Source organism: Siphateles boraxobius, unplaced genomic scaffold (assembly GCF_051911475.1).
Source record: "Siphateles boraxobius isolate OS27281-9 unplaced genomic scaffold, OSU_SipBor_1 8, whole genome shotgun sequence".
In the NCBI taxonomy this organism is placed as follows: domain Eukaryota; kingdom Metazoa; phylum Chordata; class Actinopteri; order Cypriniformes; family Leuciscidae; genus Siphateles; species Siphateles boraxobius.
In genome coordinates this window covers 39,442,708-39,464,005 of record NW_027509208.1, presented here as the reverse complement: position 1 = coordinate 39,464,005, position 21,298 = coordinate 39,442,708, and the positions used below count along the sequence as shown (strand labels likewise).

The 21,298-nt window shown below is 37.9% G+C and overlaps 1 protein-coding gene and 3 non-coding genes across 4 annotated transcripts in view; all 4 read left to right on the top strand.

Annotated features, from left to right (window-relative positions):
• The window catches only part of mgst3a (microsomal glutathione S-transferase 3a), a 64,827-nt gene that overhangs the window by 26,104 nt on the left and 17,425 nt on the right, over positions 1–21,298 (top strand). The window lies entirely within an intron of this gene.
• On the top strand, positions 4,167–4,277 carry LOC143730053 (U5 spliceosomal RNA). Its single transcript, XR_013200286.1, has one exon. It is a non-coding gene; the product is annotated as a U5 spliceosomal RNA (small nuclear RNA).
• LOC143730046 (U5 spliceosomal RNA) lies at positions 14,430–14,545 on the top strand. Its single transcript, XR_013200279.1, has one exon. It is a non-coding gene; the product is annotated as a U5 spliceosomal RNA (small nuclear RNA).
• Positions 18,021–18,134, top strand: LOC143729844 (U5 spliceosomal RNA). Its single transcript, XR_013200104.1, has one exon. It is a non-coding gene; the product is annotated as a U5 spliceosomal RNA (small nuclear RNA).

The following is a 21,298-nucleotide window of genomic DNA, read 5'->3' as shown; positions in this document are numbered from 1 at the left end:
TCCGTGACAAACACTGAAACAAACAGGGTATATATACACACACACAGATACTAACAAGGTGATGGGAAACAGCTGTGTGCAATGATCAGTGATGCGTTCAGGCAAAGGGTTATGGGAAATGCAGTTCATGATAAGAGTGACGATCAGGGAAAGAAACCTCGTGAAAACCCAAGGAACACAAACCAGACACTGTGACAAAGTGAGCCTTAAATTCCACTTCGGGTGTCTTGGCAATTTGAAAAAAACGTAAAACAAACTGACAGAGGTCGCGTATGGAATGAACCAAGAAAATCTTAAAATTGCATGGAACTGAGAAGCATGAATGGAAGCAACAAAAAAGACTGCAATAAAAAAACAATAGAAAATTATTTTAATGCAAGCAAAAAACACATCAGCTTTGGAATAAAAGAAAATAAATCTGTTTGTTAGTAATCTGTACTTCATCTGTGTTTTTAAAACATGATTAAGGCCTACTCCGGTCTTAATATAAACCCTGTCTGGGAAACCGCCCCTAAAGGTTTAACAAAGTTATTCTTGCCACTATAACTTATGGATTTCTAAAGACAAGTTTATGGGTAAATAACATATTAATAATAAAAGTATAATGAATATCAAAACACATGTTAAATATAATGTAGTAATTTTATTATAGCACTCATCCGCCTGCAGCCGCCAAGATGATGTTCTTGGAAAGAATACAGACAGAACAGCATAAAAAAACTATACAACCAACTAAACGCCAAATTACAAAACATCATTAGGCTATGTGAAAGAGAATAAATGTGTGTGTGTTTATTTAGTTATAAATATGTGCTGTGTAAGTTAGCCTATAATACTTTTGGAAATTATAACTTCAAACGAAAACAAATAATAACCCATATACATTATAATAATTGTATTATATGGATAATTAGCACTTGACTTAATATAAATTGTAACATTACTTTACTCTAGCACAGTAGTCAGTAAAGCAATGCGACAATAAACTAAAGGATTAATATTTAGGTACATATAAAGGTAAGTCTGCTTTTTTAAAATATTACACTTCAATACGTACAGAATGTGCTTGTTAAGAAACACGTTCAAATTCGTCGTCTGAACATGGTAAAACTGTGTCTTTAGACGCACTAAAGTAACGCGACGACAACTGACGCCTTAACACGACCAAAATGAGCGTGTCTACGCGTTCAATAGAAACACGTAAAAAATTGCCGCGTTAACGCGGACAAACAGTGCGTGTTGACGCGGTCAAATTTCACGCGTTTCGTTTAAAGACTATTGGCCCCGATCCCGTTCCATATTGATTTAATATCTTGCAATATTACATCAAAATGACATTTAAAGGAACATGCCACCGTTTTTTTAAATGGGTATTATTCACCGTCTACCCTACCCAGGGCCGGATTTACCACCGGGCCGATTGGGCCGGTGCCCGGGGGCCTCCGACCTCTAGGGGGCCTCCAAGACCCCACTAACTGTGTGGCCTCATCCTTTTTAAAAAAAAAAAAAAAAATTATTAAATTAAAATTCATTGATTCGTGTGTGATTGTGTGTATGTGTGTTAACAACAATTTATTTACACACAAAAAAGTATCATGATCAGTTTTTCGGCTGTGTCGGATGACGAGTCAGCTTACCGCGGAAACTGTTGATAGCGGCAAAACACAGTCCCTCCAGAAAAACGCGATCATGCGATTGCATGATTTAGTGCATAATCAGCCAAAGTCCGCATATTCATGCGGGGGCGCATTTTTTCAAATACGCCGCACTTTCGCCGCATATATTGCTGATTTCCGTATTAAATATGCGGGGTTTGCATGATTTCATAATCCTCGCATTTTCGCGTTTGCTTCACACAAGAGCAGCCATTTCCCCCTGTTTCCATGGGAACGTTATGAAGTGACGCAATTACGCGACGGGATAGCTCACAGCTGAAGTTATTGCAGAGGCCAGACTCACGGAGGCGATTGACATCTCACAACTCGCTCTTTATTCCCAAATCGAACTCGCAGGGGCGCAGCTAGAAATGTTGGGCCCTATGAAAGAATATGAGGTTGGGCCCCCTACCCCACCCATTCCATTAGTAAAATCGATCTCTGGGGGCCCCAAAAGTGTGTGGGCCCTTAGAATCGTCCTAACTTTTCCCCCCTTAGCGGCACCCCTGCGAACTCGTATAACTGTCTGTTCTACGGTCACATCGTTACTTAATAAACAAAATAAGATAAAAGAAGTAGCATCAAACAAAAATTACCCGCACACATGGGGTGTTCGAGGCGCACATAATATAACACTGCAGACAGTTCAACAGGGAGCGCGCAGCTCTTAAAGGGGCCACACCTTATTTACACTCGTTACAGTCTGAAATAAAACAAGATGAGAAATTAAATATTCCAGCACTTATGATGTAGTATGCTTGCTTATCATCGGAAGTAATAAGAAATGACTCTTTACATTAAGGAAGTAGCCTAGTGAGAACAGGGTGTTGGGGGAATCACTTTTTTTCTCTTTTTCATCAAACCGCAGTTTTTGCAAGTTCCCGCAATTTTTGTAAGTTCCCGCAATTTCATCGCATAAAATTGCATAAATATCCCGCATATTCCATCGCAGTTTTAAAGAAAATGATCCGCATAATCAAGGATTTTTGCCCTCAACAATCACAAAAAAACTCTTTTTCTGGAGGGACTGAAAACAGGCGGTAAGATAGTGTGAAAAACAGAGAGTTGAGGACACCGAAAAAACAAACAACATGGATTAAAAACGGTGGAGCAGCGGAGCCACAAAAAGCTAAAGCTAAAAGGGAGAAGGACAGCATAGAAGATTTAATTAGGAGTAATATTCCAACCATCTCTACTTTTTTCAAAAGTCGGCTCGATGAAGTAAAGAGCCTGGCGGCGCCGGCGCCTGTGGTGATGCAAAGAGGAGTTTAACACAACATCCAGCCTTGCTATTAACCTGAGCATCAGCACCAGCACCAGTGTTGACGTGCATTACCAGTTTGACAGCCTCAAAATGTAGGCCTATTACCTTTTCTATTACCTTTTCCCCTTATTAAAAACCCTGATTATTAGATGCCCGGATCCAGGGAATTGGTTGGTGAAACATTGATTAAAATTAAGATGTAATTAATACAAAACGAAATTCACTTTAAAGAAAGGCTTTGTGCTTTCTGTTTGAGGTCTTTGTGAAAACGTTTTAAAGTCTTTTACTTTTAGTGCCGCTTTCAGAGCTGTCACGTCCGTAACGGATAACTATCACGTCCGTAACATTGTTTTTTCCTCATAAATGCGAACACGAAAAATAAAATAAAATGAATATTTTATTCTGTGGAGAGACAACCCTAATTCCTCCAGTGAGTAGTAGGCTATTACTGTTGGTTTGCGCAGTGTAATTCACAGAATTGATTGCTCTGCACTCACTTGATAATTGCACTATAGGCTATATAGGCCTATATTATTATTATTTTTAAATCCAGAAACATGTAGCCTAACAAAACAAACAGATTTGTAGTTACTTATGAGTCCTCAGCCTCACTAAAATAATATATATATATATATCGACCGATGTATCAGATTTTTAAATCACGTCGGAGGTAAGTATAAGTATATGTAGGCCTATATATGAAGTGGCAATTAATTCATCTAGGGTGTAAAGTGGACACGATATTTTAGGCTGGTGAAATAATCCCTCCGATATCGAAACATATTGTGCTCTTTTTGACGTTTTTGTCTCAACACACAAAATAGAAACAATAAGTTATGCTGTGCTCATGAAGTTCTGTCCATCACTTGCCCCAAAGTGCTCGTCACTTTCAGTTTGGTGTTTTCGTGTTAGGTTCCAGATGAATTAGAATTTAGAAGAGAACTTTTCCTTTGTGTTCCACTCACTGGTGGAAGAAGACAACGCCCTCTGTTGGTCTGTGTCAGTTCAACAGGGATCATAAAGTGTGTGGTTATTATTATTATTTATTATTATTATTATTTTTAATGTTCACGTTTAAAATAAAAAAGAGTAGACCGCATGAGTCACTTCATTATCTTATAGAAAAGGTTCTAACTATCCATCTCGCAACAAATTATCTATGTTAAATGTTGAACCAGGTCCGTCACCGTTCTCCTGAAGTGTGTTCAATACATTAGCGTACGTGCTGGTTCAATGAGGAATCTAGGACACTCAAGTTTCTCTTCAGATCGCATAAATCTTTCGCCTTTTACTAAAGATTTCCGTGGGGAGGAACACAATGAGTATAAACTAATTTTTGAATCCCTGTCAAACAGGGGGTTTCCGTACAGTGTGTAATGTTAGATCATATGGGAAACTGTACATAAATTGTACCGTTAACTACGTGTACCAATATTAATGTAATGGTGTGCTTGATTTATGTAATGCGATCGGGTCCAATAGTCTTTAAACGAAACGCGTGAATTTTGACCGCATCAACACGCAGTGATTGTTCGCGTTAACGCGTCAAAAAGCACAGTAGCCAATGAAATTGCTGTATTTGAGACTATATTTGCATGTGTGATGCGATGGTGCGTATGTCTCTGATTGCATATACTTAAACAAACATCAGAAGTCATGTTTATTCATGAAGGATGTCGTAATGGTACATGTATGTAAACATCAGACGTTATAATTGTTCATGAGGAATAATGCATTAGGCTTGTTTGAGATGCGCCTTGCCTCGCCTTACATATAGTCGAGAGTAGGCGGCGGCAGTGAGGGGAGGAGTGAAAAAAGCGCAGGCAAGCCGGACAGTTCTCGCTTCTCGCAGTGGATCTGACACCTGCGAGATCAATGATGGATATCGCGGGATTCACGCTCGTGCACAGTGTTGCTAAAAAACTGGATGTAATTTAAGTTCTGTTGCTTTTATATGAAAATAAATATAATGAACAAGACACCCAAAGTACTTGTTATTTAATTTCCATTCCAAATAAGTGTTTATCAATCATTTTTTCTTTAATACAGACATAGGCTATGTGTGTGTACACACACACACATATATATATATATATATATATATATATATATATATATATATATATATATATATATATATATATATATATATGAAGAGTTCAGATGCAAAAGCCTCAAATGCCATCTGAAATTTTCTTCTACAATGATCATTTTTATCAAGCTCGTATATTTAAGTTCAGTAATTTCACTTAAATGACAATTAACAGGTAATTTTCATTGACATTTAATTTAAATTAATTAACTAAAATATACGAGCTTGTTAAAAATGATCATTCTAGAAGAAATTTTCAGATGGCACTTAGGGGCTTTTGCATCTGAACTCTTCATATATATAATAAAATGACATTGCATAACCTAGTTATGGCGTGCACCTGAGACCCGCAGAGACAGCTGCTGTCAAAATGGAGTGACGCAAGTAGCTTTGCAACAGAGCGGTCATTTGAAGTCGAGAACTTTTCTCCCCCACCTTCACCTGAAGTGGAGGAGTGTGAATTGTCTGTGGACACCAGCTCAAACTGCGGTCTTAACTCCCGCATCGCGATCGGCATCCGATTATTCTTATATTCAGTCATTTTGAGGTAATTTTTCCAGGATTTTTATTACTATTACGTTCATTATATTTTGCTGCTATGTGAAAAAAATAATCAGCAAATCGCGCCGGCGCGTTTGTCGACACCAGAGGATTAACTTTAGCCTAATAAGAAGGAACATAAATTGTGATTAAAAATATATGCTCACTCACATCATGACGCCGTTGCGGTGGCGGAGTTCATGCAGGAACAGCAGCGTGAGCTGTGTGGAGAAGCCCATTTCCACATCCATTGCGTTGGAGAAGCAATCCCACGTAAAATGCAGGTTGCACACTGGAGCGATAGGCGAGATTAACTACATAGGCTACACGAAATAATCTAAATAACTATATAAATGCTATGCTAACTATATGCTAATATATATCTATCCGTTTTCAATACTCATAATTCCAACCCCTGACTCGCTACAGTAGTTTTGACGGAACCAGATGCTTTTATACCAGGGGCTGCCAAGGGCGTGGTGAACTCGCACCAAGGGCATGACAGAGTGACGTCAGGGAGTATTCTACGTCAGAGAGTACCCTTACTGCAGGAGCTTTCTGTTTAACCTGAAGAGGGCAGCACTCAGACGTTTTTACACCATATATTTGAAAAGTAAAACACTTTATACCCAAATGTCAAAAAAATTTACTCGAATCAATGAACAGCATTTATGAAGCTCCATTCTTACAGATAAGTAACTAAAAAAAGTTGTTTTAGTGTTTAGTTACTCTTTAAGCTGTGTCGTCAGCAAGTCGTTTCCCATCATGCTTTTGATCAGCGCAGTCGGTGGAGGGCAACTGCGCGCGACTGCAGAATCCGACACGTGCGCCTTGCGCTCGCGAGAGCTTTTTGACACACGTCAGCATGACATCAGAGCAAGGCGGACCGCACTCGGACCATAGACAGTAAAAGAAATGGACACAGCGACCCCGTTGATTTCAACGGAGAGAGTTGAAGCCAAACATGGGCACTCACTTCCTGATAGCCAAGCGTTCTGCGCAGGCTCAAACTGAGCTTGAGGACGTAGATGTCACGTGAGCAACCTGACTGACAGTTGTAAATCTTCTAGTAGCTGTGCCAAGGATATTTGAAGTGTATTAACAGTAGCATTATGAGCAGAACACATGGGTATGCAGTATGAACAATATAGACAGATATGTGCAGTTTAATAACAGTAACATTTTAAGAGTAGTGTGGGTGTGTGTGGTTGACCCTGTCAAAGCAGCCCCATGGACGTGGTTATAATAATTAATTTAATATAACATATTACGCTATATAATTACAATATGACATGATAAAAGAAGTGGCTAAAATCGACTTTAAAATAGCCTACTTTAGGATTGTAATCGTTTGAGTAGCTTATCTGCAGTTCTAGTAATTTTAGTTAGTTAGTTTAGTTTATTTTGAACATGTTTATGTATATATCCATTAGATTTAAATATTTGGCTAGTACACACACACACACACACATAATACAATCAAACATAACAGATAAATAAATGCATGTAGGCTACAGCACAATCTTCCAAAATTATTAAAAATGATTCAAATATAGGCACATATGCAAATAATTTTGTCCCTTCTTTTTCGTTTCCTTCCACATCAAACAGAATAATAACCCATCCAAAAAATACTTCTTAGTATGAGCCCAGGAACCATATAATAATGTCCCCTCGAGTCATTTTCGTATCCATTCAATATTACATGACCATATAATATTCCAATATATAAAGAATTGTGAGCTAGGTGTAAAATCATGTAGTTTTGGCTAATAAATCACGGTCACAAACACTTGAACAAAACCGTTTTTCTTTATTTCACGTTATGTAGGCATTTTGTACATATGGCTTCCGAACGGGATCACATTCATCTTCAAGCGTAGATGTGTAAATAAATAAAGGAGCAACGTTAACCGCGATAGACATTGAGATGTTTTTTTTCTTCTTCCATTGCCTGTATAATTTCCTGATAATTAATTTCCCCATCCCCCGTAGGTGTAGTAGTAGATAAATAATTTAAAGTTCGTGGATAAATGTTACTTCATATGTATTCACTTGCCACATATCGAATTATTTCCAATTCCTCAAAAACGTTGTTTAAATATTTTGTCGCGTTGCTTTTATGGACTCTATCTATGCCATGGGCTGACTTTAGGCAGTAAAAGACTGCCTGCGAGACTGTGCGAGCTTCTCCTCCTGTCTATACGGTAATGTCTCTATTGTGCGACATAAAGTCGCGTGGTTATGACGCAATTTTTAGCCTATTTTTACAAGAATGGCTTCTACGGGGCCATAACGTAAGATACAAAGTAATGGAGCCTTTTATACATCGTCGTGTTTCTTTAGAAATAAATAATGGACAAATGGAGTCTTTGGACACCTCAGATGTAAAGTTATTCGCTGTCAAAGTGACGCCAAAATGAATGGGAGTCAATGGGATGCTAACAGCAGGTGATAGCCAGCTACAATGGCGGCCCCCGGAGGCAGCTTCAACTTCCGGCTGATGGATTACCCCCTTGACTCGGACGCGTGATTTTTTTTCCCAAACCACTTCAGCGGAAATCCCGCCCTGCAGCCGATTTCATTGGTTTAGGTTACAGTGACGGGTAGGTTTAGGGATCAGTGTTTGGTGTAGGCAATCAGTACAGTGATTGACATGACCAATGAAAACTTTTAAATCGGCTGCAGGGCGGGATTTCCACTGAAGTGGTTTGGGAGAAAAAAATCACGCCACTCGGACACATTTCTAACCAGCATGCATTGCGCGCTGATCACCGATGATCGGTTCTGCGCAGTTTTAAGTTGTCCTACGTTCTTTCTCAGTATGAAACGCGATCAGAAATCAGATTTATTTACCATTAAAATGATTGATTAAATCCAGCAATTTAGGTAAATAAACTGTATTAATATAATGATATCTATATTTTAAACATAATTCATTGATAAGAGTTCTGGGGGGGAAACAGGAAATTTTTAAAGGTTAAATATTAACCCTCTACAGCACAGCATCGCCCTCAGGCAACAGAAAGTTTTCTTAAGCCCTACAGTATGTTCAATACATTTTTCTTTAAATGATTGCAACCAATTAGAATGTTTGAAAAAGTACAATAAGGTTTGGGAGTCACTATCAAGCACCATTTGAAGGTGGGACATCCTTTTCTGACACATGGTCACAGGAGCATATGTGAGAAGAAAGCAAGATTATTTGTTTTAGTAATCTTATTTAAATTGACACGAACTGTGTATAAAAAATATTTGTGTGTGTATGAAGGTGTAGAGAAGCCATTTGGCAGGTTTTATGAAGTTTTTTTTTATTTTACATGTTCACAAAATTAGTTTTTCTTTTTGTTGCCTCAGGGAAACGTTGTGCGATAAGGTGTGCTTTTCAATGATGTATTGGACAATACCTCACAATGGGAAATAATGTTACAAGAAGGGAAGCTGCAGGGTTCCTGGGTGCACAGGAACACCCAAAGTCACCAAAGTGTCCAATGTGCAGCATCTACCTGGATGATGCGATGGCAGCCATATTGTGCCAGAACACCCACCACACACCAGCTTACTGATGACTCGCAGTCTCCGCTCTACTTCATCACACAGCTGTTCTAGCAGGTTGAGGTCAGGACAGGTGCACAGTCATGTTAGAACAGAAACGCCCATCTACAAACTGTTCCCACAAAGTTGAAAGCATGAAATTGTCCAAAATGGCTTTAATAATAAAAAAAAAAATTAAATGTATAATAATAGTAAAAATATCTTTCTTTCTCAAAACTGAGTTTTGATTTCTAAGTGATCCATTTATGTACAAGTGTCTTCCCACATGATTATTGGCTGTAGGTCATCAGTAAATGAATGTGGCATTTAAATGGCAGTGTTTTCCAAATGAAACATTAGAGCTGTTAGTTTTGAATGATGTATGTAATGTAGAGAAATGTTTAGAGTTTTGCGAAAAGTTTGTTTTTCAAGTGCAAAGCATATAATGTCCTTGTATTTTTGCAGACTTGGTCTAAAGATTGGGTACATGAGTGAATGGTTTCACCAAGTGTGTCACGATACACACATGGGAAACAGTAGATCCAATTGCAGTATTTAGTGCAGTTACAACAACCTTGAGCTGAACACGCTCAAAACAGTGGAGATGATCGTGGACTTCAGGAGGAACAGCTCAGAACTCCCCCCACTCACCATCATGAACAGCACTGTGGAAGCGGTGGAATCATGGTCACTACCTGTTTGAACGGTTACCGTCAAGACAGAGACTTAGATCACTGGCCACAAGAACATCTCGGCACAGGAACAGTTTCTTCCCACAGGCCATTTCCCTTCTGAACAGTTAACACTCCTCCCAAGGCATATGCCTTTAAGTGCAATACTCCCACTGTTTAGTGCAATATCCTACAACTCAGGTGATACTTATACTTATATTTAGATTTATTTATTATAATATTCAAAACACTGTAAATATGTTCATAATCTGGAAATGTCTATTCTGACTAAACCTAACTGTGATACTTTTTATTCTCATATATTTATATTATTCTTTATTCTTATAATTTGTAGTATTATGTTTCATGTTTCTTGTTGTATTGTATAGTCCACTGGAAGCCTCAGCACCAAAACAAATTCCTTGTGTGTGCAAGCACACTTGGCAATAAAGCTCTTTCTGATTCTGATTTATTGGGTAATCTGTAAAACGTATCCAGTCCAGGCGTCAAATTCCATACAAGTCAGTCCAAGAATGAAACAAGAAACAAGCAGACAGACCTTCAGAAGTGTGGTGACAAATAACAACGACTCCGTGACAAACTCTGAAACAAACAGGGTATATATACACACACACAGATACTAACAAGGTGATGGGAAACAGCTGTGTGCAATGATCAGTGATGCGTTCAGGCAAAGGGTTATGGGAAATGCAGTTCATGATAAGAGTGACGATCAGGGAAAGAAACCTCGTGAAAACCCAAGGAACACAAACCAGACACTGTGACAAAGTGAGCCTTAAATTCCACTTCGGGTGTCTTGGCAATTTGAAAAAAACGTAAAACAAACTGACAGAAAATCTGTATGGAATGAACCAAGAAAATCTTAAAATTGCATGGAACTGAGAAGCATGAATGGAAGCAACAAAAAAGACTGCAATAAAAAAACAAAAACAATAGACAATTATTTTAATGCAAGCAAAAAACACATCAGCTTTGGAATAAAAGAAAAGAAATCTGTTTGTTAGTAATCTGTACTTCATCTGTGTTTTTAAAACATGATTAAGTAGATTAAGGCCTACTCCTGTCTTAATATAAACCCTGTCTGGGAAACCGCCCCTAAAGGTTTAACAAAGTTATTCTTGCCACTATAACTTATGGATTTCTAAAGACAAGTTTATGGGTAAATAACATATTAATAATAAAAGTATAATGAATATCAAAAACATGTTAAATATAATGTAGTAATTTTATTATAGCACTCATCAGCCTGCAGCCGCCAAGATGATGTTCCTGGAAAGAATACAGACAGAACAGCATAAAAAAACTATACAACCAACTAAACACCAAATTACAAAACATCATTAGGCTATGTGAAAGAGAATAAATGTGTGTGTGTTTATTTAGTTATAAATATGTGCTGTGTAAGTTAGCCTATAATACTTTTGGAAATTATAACTTCAAACGAAAACAAATAATAACCCATATACATTATAATAATTTTATTATATGGATAATTAGCACTTGACTTAATATAAATTGTAACATTACTTTACTCTAGCACAGTAGTCAGTAAAGCAATGCGACAATAAACTAAAGGATTAATATTTAGGTACATATAAAGGTAAGTCTGCTTTTTTAAAATATTACACTTCAATACGTACAGAATGTGCTTGTTAAGAAACACGTTCAAATTCGTCGTCTGAACATGGTAAAACTGCGTCTTTAGACGCACTAAAGTAACGCGACGACAACTGACGCCTTAACACGACCAAAATGAGCGTGTCTACGCGTTCAATAGAAACACGTAAAAAATTGCCGCGTTAACGCGGACAAACAGTGCGTGTTGACGCGGTCAAATTTCACGCGTTTCGTTTAAAGACTATTGGCCCCGATCGCGTTCCATTTCGATTTAATATCTTGCAATATTACATCAAAATGACATTTAAAGGAACATGCCACCGTTTTTTTAAATGGGTATTATTCACCGTCTACCCTACCCAGGGCCGGATTTATCACCGGGCCGATTGGGCCGGTGCCCGGGGGCCTCCAAGACCCCACTAACTGTGTGGCCTCATCCTTTTAAAAAAAAAAAAAGTATTAAATTAAAATTCATTGATTCGTGTGTGATTGTGTGTATGTGTGTTAACAACAATTTATTTACACACAAAAAAGTATCATGTATTTTTTCAAATACGCCGCACTTTCGCCGCATAAATTGCCGATTTCCGTGTAAAATATGCGGGGTTTGCATGATTTCATAATCCTCGCATTTTCGTTGCTAAAAAGTCACATATATCTTAGCAGAAAGTTGAAAAATGTTGCGTTTGCTTCACACAAGAGCAGCCATTTCCCCCTGTTTCCATGGGAACGTTATGAAGTGACGCAATTACGCGACGGGATAGCTCACAGCTGAAGTTATTGCAGAGGCCAGACTCACGGAGGCGATTGACATCTCACAACTCGCTCTTTATTCCCAAATCGAACTCGCAGGGGCGCGTCTAGAAATGTTGGGCCCTATGAAAGAATATGAGGTTGGGCCCCCTACCCCACCCATTCCATTAGTAAAATCGATCTCTGGGGGCCCCAAAAGTGTGTGGGCCCTTAGAATCGTCCTAACTTTTCCCCCCTTAGCGGCACCCCTGCGAACTCGTATAACTGTCTGTTCTACGGTCACATCGTTACTTAATAAACAAAATAAGATAAAAGAAGTAGCATCAAACAAAAATTACCCGCACACATGGGGTGTTCGAGGCGCACATAATATAACACTGCAGACAGTTCAACAGGGAGCGCACAGCTCTTAAAGGGGCCACACCTTATTTACACTCGTTACAGTCTGAAATAAAACAAGATGAGAAATTAAATATTCCAGCACTTATTATGATGTAGTATGCTTGCTTATCATCGGAAGTAATAAGAAATGACTCTTTACATTAAGGAAGTAGCCTAGGGAGAACAGGGTGTTGGGGGAATCACTTTTTTTCTCTTTTTCATCAAACCGCAGTTTTTGCAAGTTCCCGCAATTTTTGTAAGTTCCCGCAATTTCATCGCATAAAATTGCATAAATATCCCGCATATTCCATCGCAGTTTTAAAGAAAACGATCCGCATAATCAAGGATTTTTGCCCGCAACAATCACAAAAAAAATCTTTTTCTGGAGGGACTGAAAACAGGCGGTAAGATAGTGTGAAAAACAGAGAGTTGAGGACACCGAAAAAACAAACAACATGGATTAAAAACGGTGGAGCAGCGGATCCACAAAAAGCTAAAGCTAAAAGGGAGAAGGACAGCATAGAAGATTTAATTAGGAGTAATATTCCAACCATCTCTACTTTTTTCAAAAGTTGGCTCGATGAAGTAAAGAGCCTGGCGGCGCCGGCGCCTGTGGTGCAAAGAGGAGTTTAGCACAACATCCAGCCTTGCTATTAACCTGAGCATCAGCACCAGCACTGTGTTGACGTGCATTACCAGTTTGACAGCCTCAAAATGTAGGCCTATCTATTACCTTTTCTATTACCTTTTCCCCTTATTAAAAACCCTGATTATTAGATGCCCGGATCCAGGGAATTGGTTGGTGAAACATTGATTAAAATGAAGATATAATTATACAAAACGAAATTCACTTTAAAGAAAGGCTTTGTGCTTTCTGTTTGAGGTCTTTGTGAAAACGTTTTAAAGTCTTTTATACTTTTAGTGCCGCTTTCAGAGCTGTCACGTCCGTAACGGATAACTATCACGTCCGTAACATTGTTTTTTCCTCATAAATGCGAACACGAAAAATAAAATAAAATGAATATTTTATTCTGTGGAGAGACAACCCTAATTCCTCCAGTGAGTAGTAGGCTATTACTGTTGGTTTGCGCAGTGTAATTCACAGAATTGATTGCTCTGCACTCACTTGATAATTGCACTATAGGCTATATAGGCCTATATTATTATTATTTTTAAATCCAGAAACATGTAACCTAACAAAACAAACAGATTTGTAGTTACTTATGAGTCCTCAGCCTCACTAAAATAATATATATATATATATATATATATATATATATATATATATATATCGACCGATGTATCAGATTTTTAAATCACGTAGGAGGTAAGTATAAGTATATGTAGGCCTATATATGAAGTGGCAATTAATTCATCTAGGGTGTAAAGTGGACACGATATTTTAGGCTGGTGAAATAATCCCTCCGATAGCGAAACATATTGTGCTCTTTTTGACGTTTTTGTCTCAACACACAAAATAGAAACAATAAGTTATGCTGTGCTCATGAAGTTCTGTCCTTCACTTGCCCAAAAGTGCTCGTCACTTTCAGTTTGGTGTTTTCGTGTTAGGTTCCAGATGAATTAGAATTTAGAAGAGAACTTTTCCTTTGTGTTCCACTCACTGGTGGAAGAAGACAACGCCCTCTGTTGGTCTGTGTCAGTTCAACAGGGACCATAAAGTGTGTGGTTATTATTATTATTTTTATTGTTCACGTTTAAAATAAACAAAGAGCAGACCGAATTAGTCATTTAATTATCATATGGAAAATGTACTAACTATCCAGTTTCACAATAAATAATCTACGCTAAATGTTCAGTTTTGAACACAAGGTGTCCGTCACCGTTTTCGTGAAGTGTGTTCATTACACTCGGTTTCGTGCTGGTGCTAACATGAAAGTAATACACTCATGTTCCTCTTCAGATCGCATAAATCTTTCGCCTTTTACTAAAGATTTCCGTGGGGAGGAACGTAATGAGTATAAATTAATTTTTTGATGCCCTACCTAACGGTGGGGCTCCTTTAAAGTGTGACAAATCAGATTTTTTATGGCAGTTGACTGCTTAGTGGATTTAGTCATGTGTATGGATTGTTCACGTGTGCATTTGATCCGAATGCGTTACTGTAATTGTGTGCTTGATTTATTATTTTGCGATATTACATTAAAGTGACATTTTAAGGAACACGCCACCGTTTTTTGAAAATTGGTTATTCACCGTCTTCCCTATATTTAGATAGGTGGGCAAACGAATTTTTTGTCTCACTGCATGCATTGTCTTAGTCTGGCAGCGCCGTCGGAATGGAATCCTTTGCCGGATAGCATGTAGTGAGTAAAAGAGAATAAAAAAACGAATTACTTCTTGTGGCCTGCCTATTCACAATGAGTATAAATAGCCATGCAGATTAAGACTAGGCGATGTCCTAGGCAGATTTTGATGTGGGACTATATTTGGGTGAAGCGCAGGCGAAGCACTGCTGCGCAGAAATATCACGCAACACCTGAAATCCCCCAACTTCCGTCAACATACCGCGTGAATATTAGCTGGCTATTTTTTTTAACAGTAGACATAGTGAATGGCCTTTGCTATTTGTACTCGTTGTGAATACGCAGACCACAAGAAGTAAATAATTTTTTTGGGATCACTTTTACTCACGACATGCGTCAACAAAGGATTCCATTCATTATGCTAGCTAAGCTCAGAGCCGTTGAAAAACATATATCATATTTAACGGCTCTGGCTAAGCTAAGATAGTGTCTGCGCTGCCAGACAATGCATGCACTGAGACAAAAATGCGTTTCCCACCTATCTACATGTAGGGGAGACGGTGAATAACCCATATTTCAAGAAACGGTGGCGTGTTCCTTTCAGCTACTAATAACTTCTCATAAAACATTAAAGGCTATAGTCATCAAGCAATTATTCAAGACAAACTAATAAAGTAACAAAAGACTCGAAATTAATGAACTAATAAAATAAGCATTTTTAATATATAAAGTAGGCCTACCAGCAAAATAATAAAAATGTAGGCTATTAACAGCTGAGGTTAACATTCAGAAATGAAAGACTGCATTTAAGTGTAAAATAAAACGGCCTTAAAGGGTCATTCCACCGGTGGAGAAATGAATATGTATTGAAAGTGGGTCATATATGTAGTAGAATAGTATCATAAATTTCTAATTTGGGACCTTCTTGGCCGATAAAAGGCAGAAAATTACTTTTTAGTGCTTGTGGATTGTAGACAACAATCCCCATAGTGCATTGCAATGCTCAGCTCCGCAGACCACTCCCACTACAGTAGCTAGCTTAACTGCAAGATATTTGTGCAATGAACCTGCCACGTTAGTGTGTTAACAAAATGAAAATAAACTTACTTTACAGAAAGACGACTATTTGACCCTGTAGGCTTTGGCTGACGTTGCCAGTTGACGTTAGGTATTCTAAAGTAGGTCTCCAGGACGCCGCTATCCAAATGGTGTGCGAAACTCAGGTGAGCAACAACACACACGTCCGTGTCATCGTCCGATTCCGTAGCACCACTGGAATTCTCGACAGCAGACAGACTCTTGTTCTGTGTCCATTGGCGCACAGTGAGAGCATAGGCACCACCAATCTGCCCCAGCTCGAACCATTGCGGGCTCCTCGTCTGCATCGGCTGTGGTGGCAGCAGCTTCAGCCGCCTCCGGTTCCTCCATAGCCCTCAGCTGCTTGTCGCTATACTGTGGCTCATAAAGGTAGCCACGAACATCCGTTTCTACCATAACTTCGTCAAAATCCAGATCCTCCATAATGCATCCGTCTGCGTATTCAGTACCTTCGTCCATATTTCAAAAAGTTTCTGCCGGTGAAATCAAACGCACCGGCACTGATCTGTGATAGGTCTGTTAGCGCATTAGGTCCAACCCCCTATGGGCGGGTTTGAAAGGGCGGGAACTAGTGCTTGTAGTCTTCACAGAAATCCCCCCCTTTTATACTTCCTCCTACAGTGACGTAAAATGACGATTTTTGCGTCATTGTAGGAGGAAGTGAAAAAGGTAAATAGAGGATTTCTCTCGTCTCAGGGGAAAATGAAAGAGTGTTGCACAACCATTCCATAGTATGACTGGATTTCTAACAATGGAAATCTTAATGCAAATGGGTGGAGTGACCCTTTAATTTCTCTATCTTCATCAAAAATGGAAATATGCGACCAATGTTAACTGTTACTGCAACTGCATGTTTAAAACAACTATATCCCATACTTCACCTGATCTAATGTTGAGAAATGATATATCATTCGAAAGCGATACCATAGAAACGGTACTCTAAGTTCTTTTATCGGGCTCCTCCCCTTTTGGGCATCGTCATGTTTCATAATTTGAGATCAAAACCTTTTCTAATCTTGGAAAAACGCATATTGTCAGAAAGGTCTGAGTCTCAAGGTTCCATATTTTGTGACAGAAGTGATATTTAGACAGAAATTTATTAATTTGTTATGGCAGAATGCATACAATTAAATTCAATGTAAGGAATGTAAGTCACCCGGTGGCTATTTTTAGTATTATGCCTAAACAAAATCTCATGGGAACTTCAATTTTTGTGACATCAACTTCAAATTTGGAACACAACTTGGTTAGATATATAGCTTTTATTTTATAGTAATTTTATAGTAAAAAATATTTAGTAAAATACATATTTTATAAAAAATAAAAAATATTAAGTACAGTACATTTGATTTAATGTAAGTTTAAACTTCCATAACTTTTTCATACTTTAATTCTTGCATCAAATGCTTTCACTTCAACAACAATCTGCTGACTGTTTTCTTTAAACAAGACCAAACTTAGGTCTATATTCCAAAGCATTCTTGAATTACAATCATTTAAGTTTGAATAGTGCATTTTAAATAGAGCTAGTTTAATCCTTTTTTTATATATCCCTAAACAGGCAACATGTCTCAGGAGTTACATACATTTCAAAACGTGCTAAATAACAACATGAACAACATATTACTTAATTTTTTCCTTCAGCACCTTAAGACAATGTTCACAATTAATGTTAGCAGTATTCTTTTTTTTTTCCAGAAGAAAAGTAAGTTTAATATATATTTACTTATCTCAAAATCTGAATGTTCTGCACCACTGGCAGCCATGTTGGATTTAGGTCAGGCTGACTAATTGATCACAAAAAATTTGAAGCAAATTATGTGACCAGCATACTCAAGACAGACCAGGCTGTCATAAGTGATAAAAGGATTTGATGAAAAAATCGTTCTTATGCCCCAAAAAAGACAATAAAAACGATGTATCTCGTGAGTCACGTGGCCTGTTTTAGGGTTAAAATAAAAAAGAGCAGACCGGACGAGACACTTTAATATCAGACAAGGTAACTATCCAGTCTGACAACAAATTATCTATGTTCAATGTTGAACACACCGTGTCTGTCACCGTTATCGTGAAATGTGTTCCGTACACACGGTCATGTGGTGATGCAGAGAGGAAAGCTCTTCCTGAATCTGAATCTGAATCTCTTCAGATCGCATAAATCTTTCGCTTTTTACTAAAGATTTCCGTGGGGAGGAACATAATGAGTATAAATACATTTTTTGTTGCCCTTCTCAACGGTGGGGCTTACTAGTAATGTTTAATGTCAGATCACATGGAGATTTAAACATATTTATTCAAATAATATTGGACACTCGTGTATTGAACGTGTGCTTTCATGCACAATTCCTTAACGCTGCCGTCGGCAACATTTTTTGGTCATATTCAGTGAAACTGACACTATAATCCAACAGAACAACATAAATAAAGTGGTTTTAGAAAAAAACCCGAGCTTCTAACTCCACCTGGAGCGTGTTATTTGTTTTGCAAAAATCCACCCGTCCCGGATCATCGGGCCCAAACAGCGCAGGGGGGTGGAGATATGTCCAGCTGCAGACCCGCAGCACCACCAGTTTCAGAACCCCAGCGCCAGAACCGGAAGTGAGGGAGGGGAGGAATTATTATTATTGCATTGTAGTTATTTTTGCAAGAATGTAAGGACAAAATGGGGCAGAGAGTGAGTTCCTCATTTGATACATTGTAAGTTACATTTATACAGGATTGTTTTGATAAAATGGGCCTAGTGGTGAATTGGTCATTTGTTGTATACATTTTTATTATTTCTTTTAAACAATGCCGAATTTTCTCTCTCTTTTTTAGATTTTTGACATTATTGTTTTACATAAAGAAAAATGCATGCTGCACATGTTCTTGTGAAATAAAGTATATTTTATATAAAATGCCCATACTTTTTTTTTTTAAACAATCAAAACCAGGCATTACAAATTCATATTAACAATACATATACCTTCAAAATCAAAACAATTTAAATTTTTTGTAAACACAATAAATAAATAAATAAATAGAACATAAAATATCACAGAGGTCTAATCAGTTATCAAATTGTGTATAATTTTGAAAACCTCCAAGGCTTGTCTTGTTTTTATATCTTTCAAAGCTTTCTTATGCAGAGTTAACTCCTTCATAAAAAACCAAAAACAGAGGTCTTACCTTCATAAATCTACACTTATGTATAAACTGCTTAGCTAAAATAATTAAACTGTTATACATTAAAATGCCCATAAGTTTCAAGCATTATTTTTCACCATCATGATCAGGAAGTAATTCTCATAATACAATGAAACGGATAACTATATACAATTATATTATACAAAATCAATGTTTTAAAATGCTTATTGTACTGTTCCTTAATGTATCATTATAACATACATATAAAGTTTGACGTTTCGTGTGGGCCGTTTCGTGTCTAAGCAAATTACGCTCCAAAAAGTTAGGTGGCGTTACTCGGTTTAGAATGTAAGCTCCGCCCCTCACTTCCGGTCCTGGCGCTAGTGTTAGAACGTAAGCTCCGCCCCTTACTTCCAGTCCTGGTGCTGATGTTAGAACGTAAGCTCCGTCCCTTACTTCCGGTCCTGGCGCTGGTGTTAGAACGTAAGCTCCGTCCCTTACTTCCGGTTCTGGCCCTGGGGTTCTGAAACTGGTGGTGCTGCGGGTCTGCAGCTGGATACTATAGGGGGGGTGTGAGATCTGACTGTCAATCACAGGTAGTGCACACACCACGTGCTAGTGATGGGAAGTTCGGATCATTTTACTGACTCTCCTGTTCGAACTCATCAAAATGAACAAATCTTTTTTCGAGTCATTTCGTTCATTCAAGTGGCTTTAAATGTTATACTTCTAACCGCCAAATTCCCCGAACACATCCGCCTATGCAATCTTGATCATATTCTGAATAAAGAAATCATTATAATGCAGTCAAAAATAATTTACAGGGAACATAAATAATTAATTTACCTTTAGAGTCTTTCGTTCATCAACAACACAGTAAAAGAGAACACCTGCTGAAAAGCAAGAAGTAAAGCAAGAAAGCGACCGTGCCCGTAATAAAACCAGGATCAACATCAGATCGGCATTTGAAAGCTGTAGAGATTTACGTGATTTAATTGGGTTGAAGCTGGATGCAGAGCTTGCAACATTTCTTCTCGACAGGTAATTGTGTTGATCAACCAGTTGTATGTATTGGTATGGATAGCTAACGTTAGCACTTGTTGGGCAGGTTCGTTAACGTTAGCTTTGTTTGCACTGAAATCCGTGTGAACGTAACGTTAGGTGGATAAACATGTCCAGATGAAGGGGTAAAGTTCGGCTTTTTGGAAGAATCAATGCTACTCTATCTTTCTTACGAGAATAAGAACAGTAGTAAAGCTACTGTTATTGAATGTGCTATCTGTTTAACGTTAGCTCTGTTATATAAGCAATAGAACAATGTACAATGACCATGTCTGCCGCATATACCATACAGCAATAATAGCGTTTCAGACAGACGATGGTGTTTATTTACATTTAATTGGTGGGTAATCCATTCCGTAACAATCTAGTCTAAAATAACAAAACAACAATAACAAAATACTCCATGGTGTTGATGGATGCTGATGAGACGGGCGCGTTCACAGAAAATCTGGTGCACAAGCACTGACGAGCACGAACTCTGTGGGAGGGTATTCGTTGATAGTGGGGGAGGGGCATGAGAGTTGTAAACATTAAAAATTTTGCCTAAATCCAGTCAATCTGCCAGACTTGCCGACTGCAGCTTTAATGTAATGGTATGATTGATTTAATATTTTGCGATCGTATGCAGGGGGAATTCTGGGCCCTCACCGCTTCCCACTCATATCAAATGGGCTACGGTAGAAGATATGGGCATATAAATAATGCTTTTGCTTATTTTATATAAATTTATATACAAAGTTGACCTTAATATTACATCAAAATGGCATTAAGCGACTAATAACTTCTTATGAAATAGGCTAGGCCTACTGCTTACTTAAGAAATTATTCAAGACAAACTAATAAAATAAAAAAAGACAAGAAATGTATAAACTAATAAACTGATAATATAAAAAGTAGGCCAACTAGCAATATAATAATCTATCAAACGTAGGCTATTTCCAGTCAGTGTAGCTATAACAGCTGAGGTAAACAAGTGTAAACTTAAACAGCTTACATTTCTCATTGTCCTAATTTTTGACGAAGATATGCTACTGCATAATATTTTATTATATAATAAAGCTAATAAATGTATCCTTCAAGAGCAGTGAGTTGTATGTTCACGTTTTCTTGACAGTTTTACAATAGAACGTTATAAGACGTTTTCTTTTTGTGTGTCAGTTTAACAGGGATCATAAAGTGTGTGGTTTTTATTTATCTAGAAATCACATTTAAAATAAAAA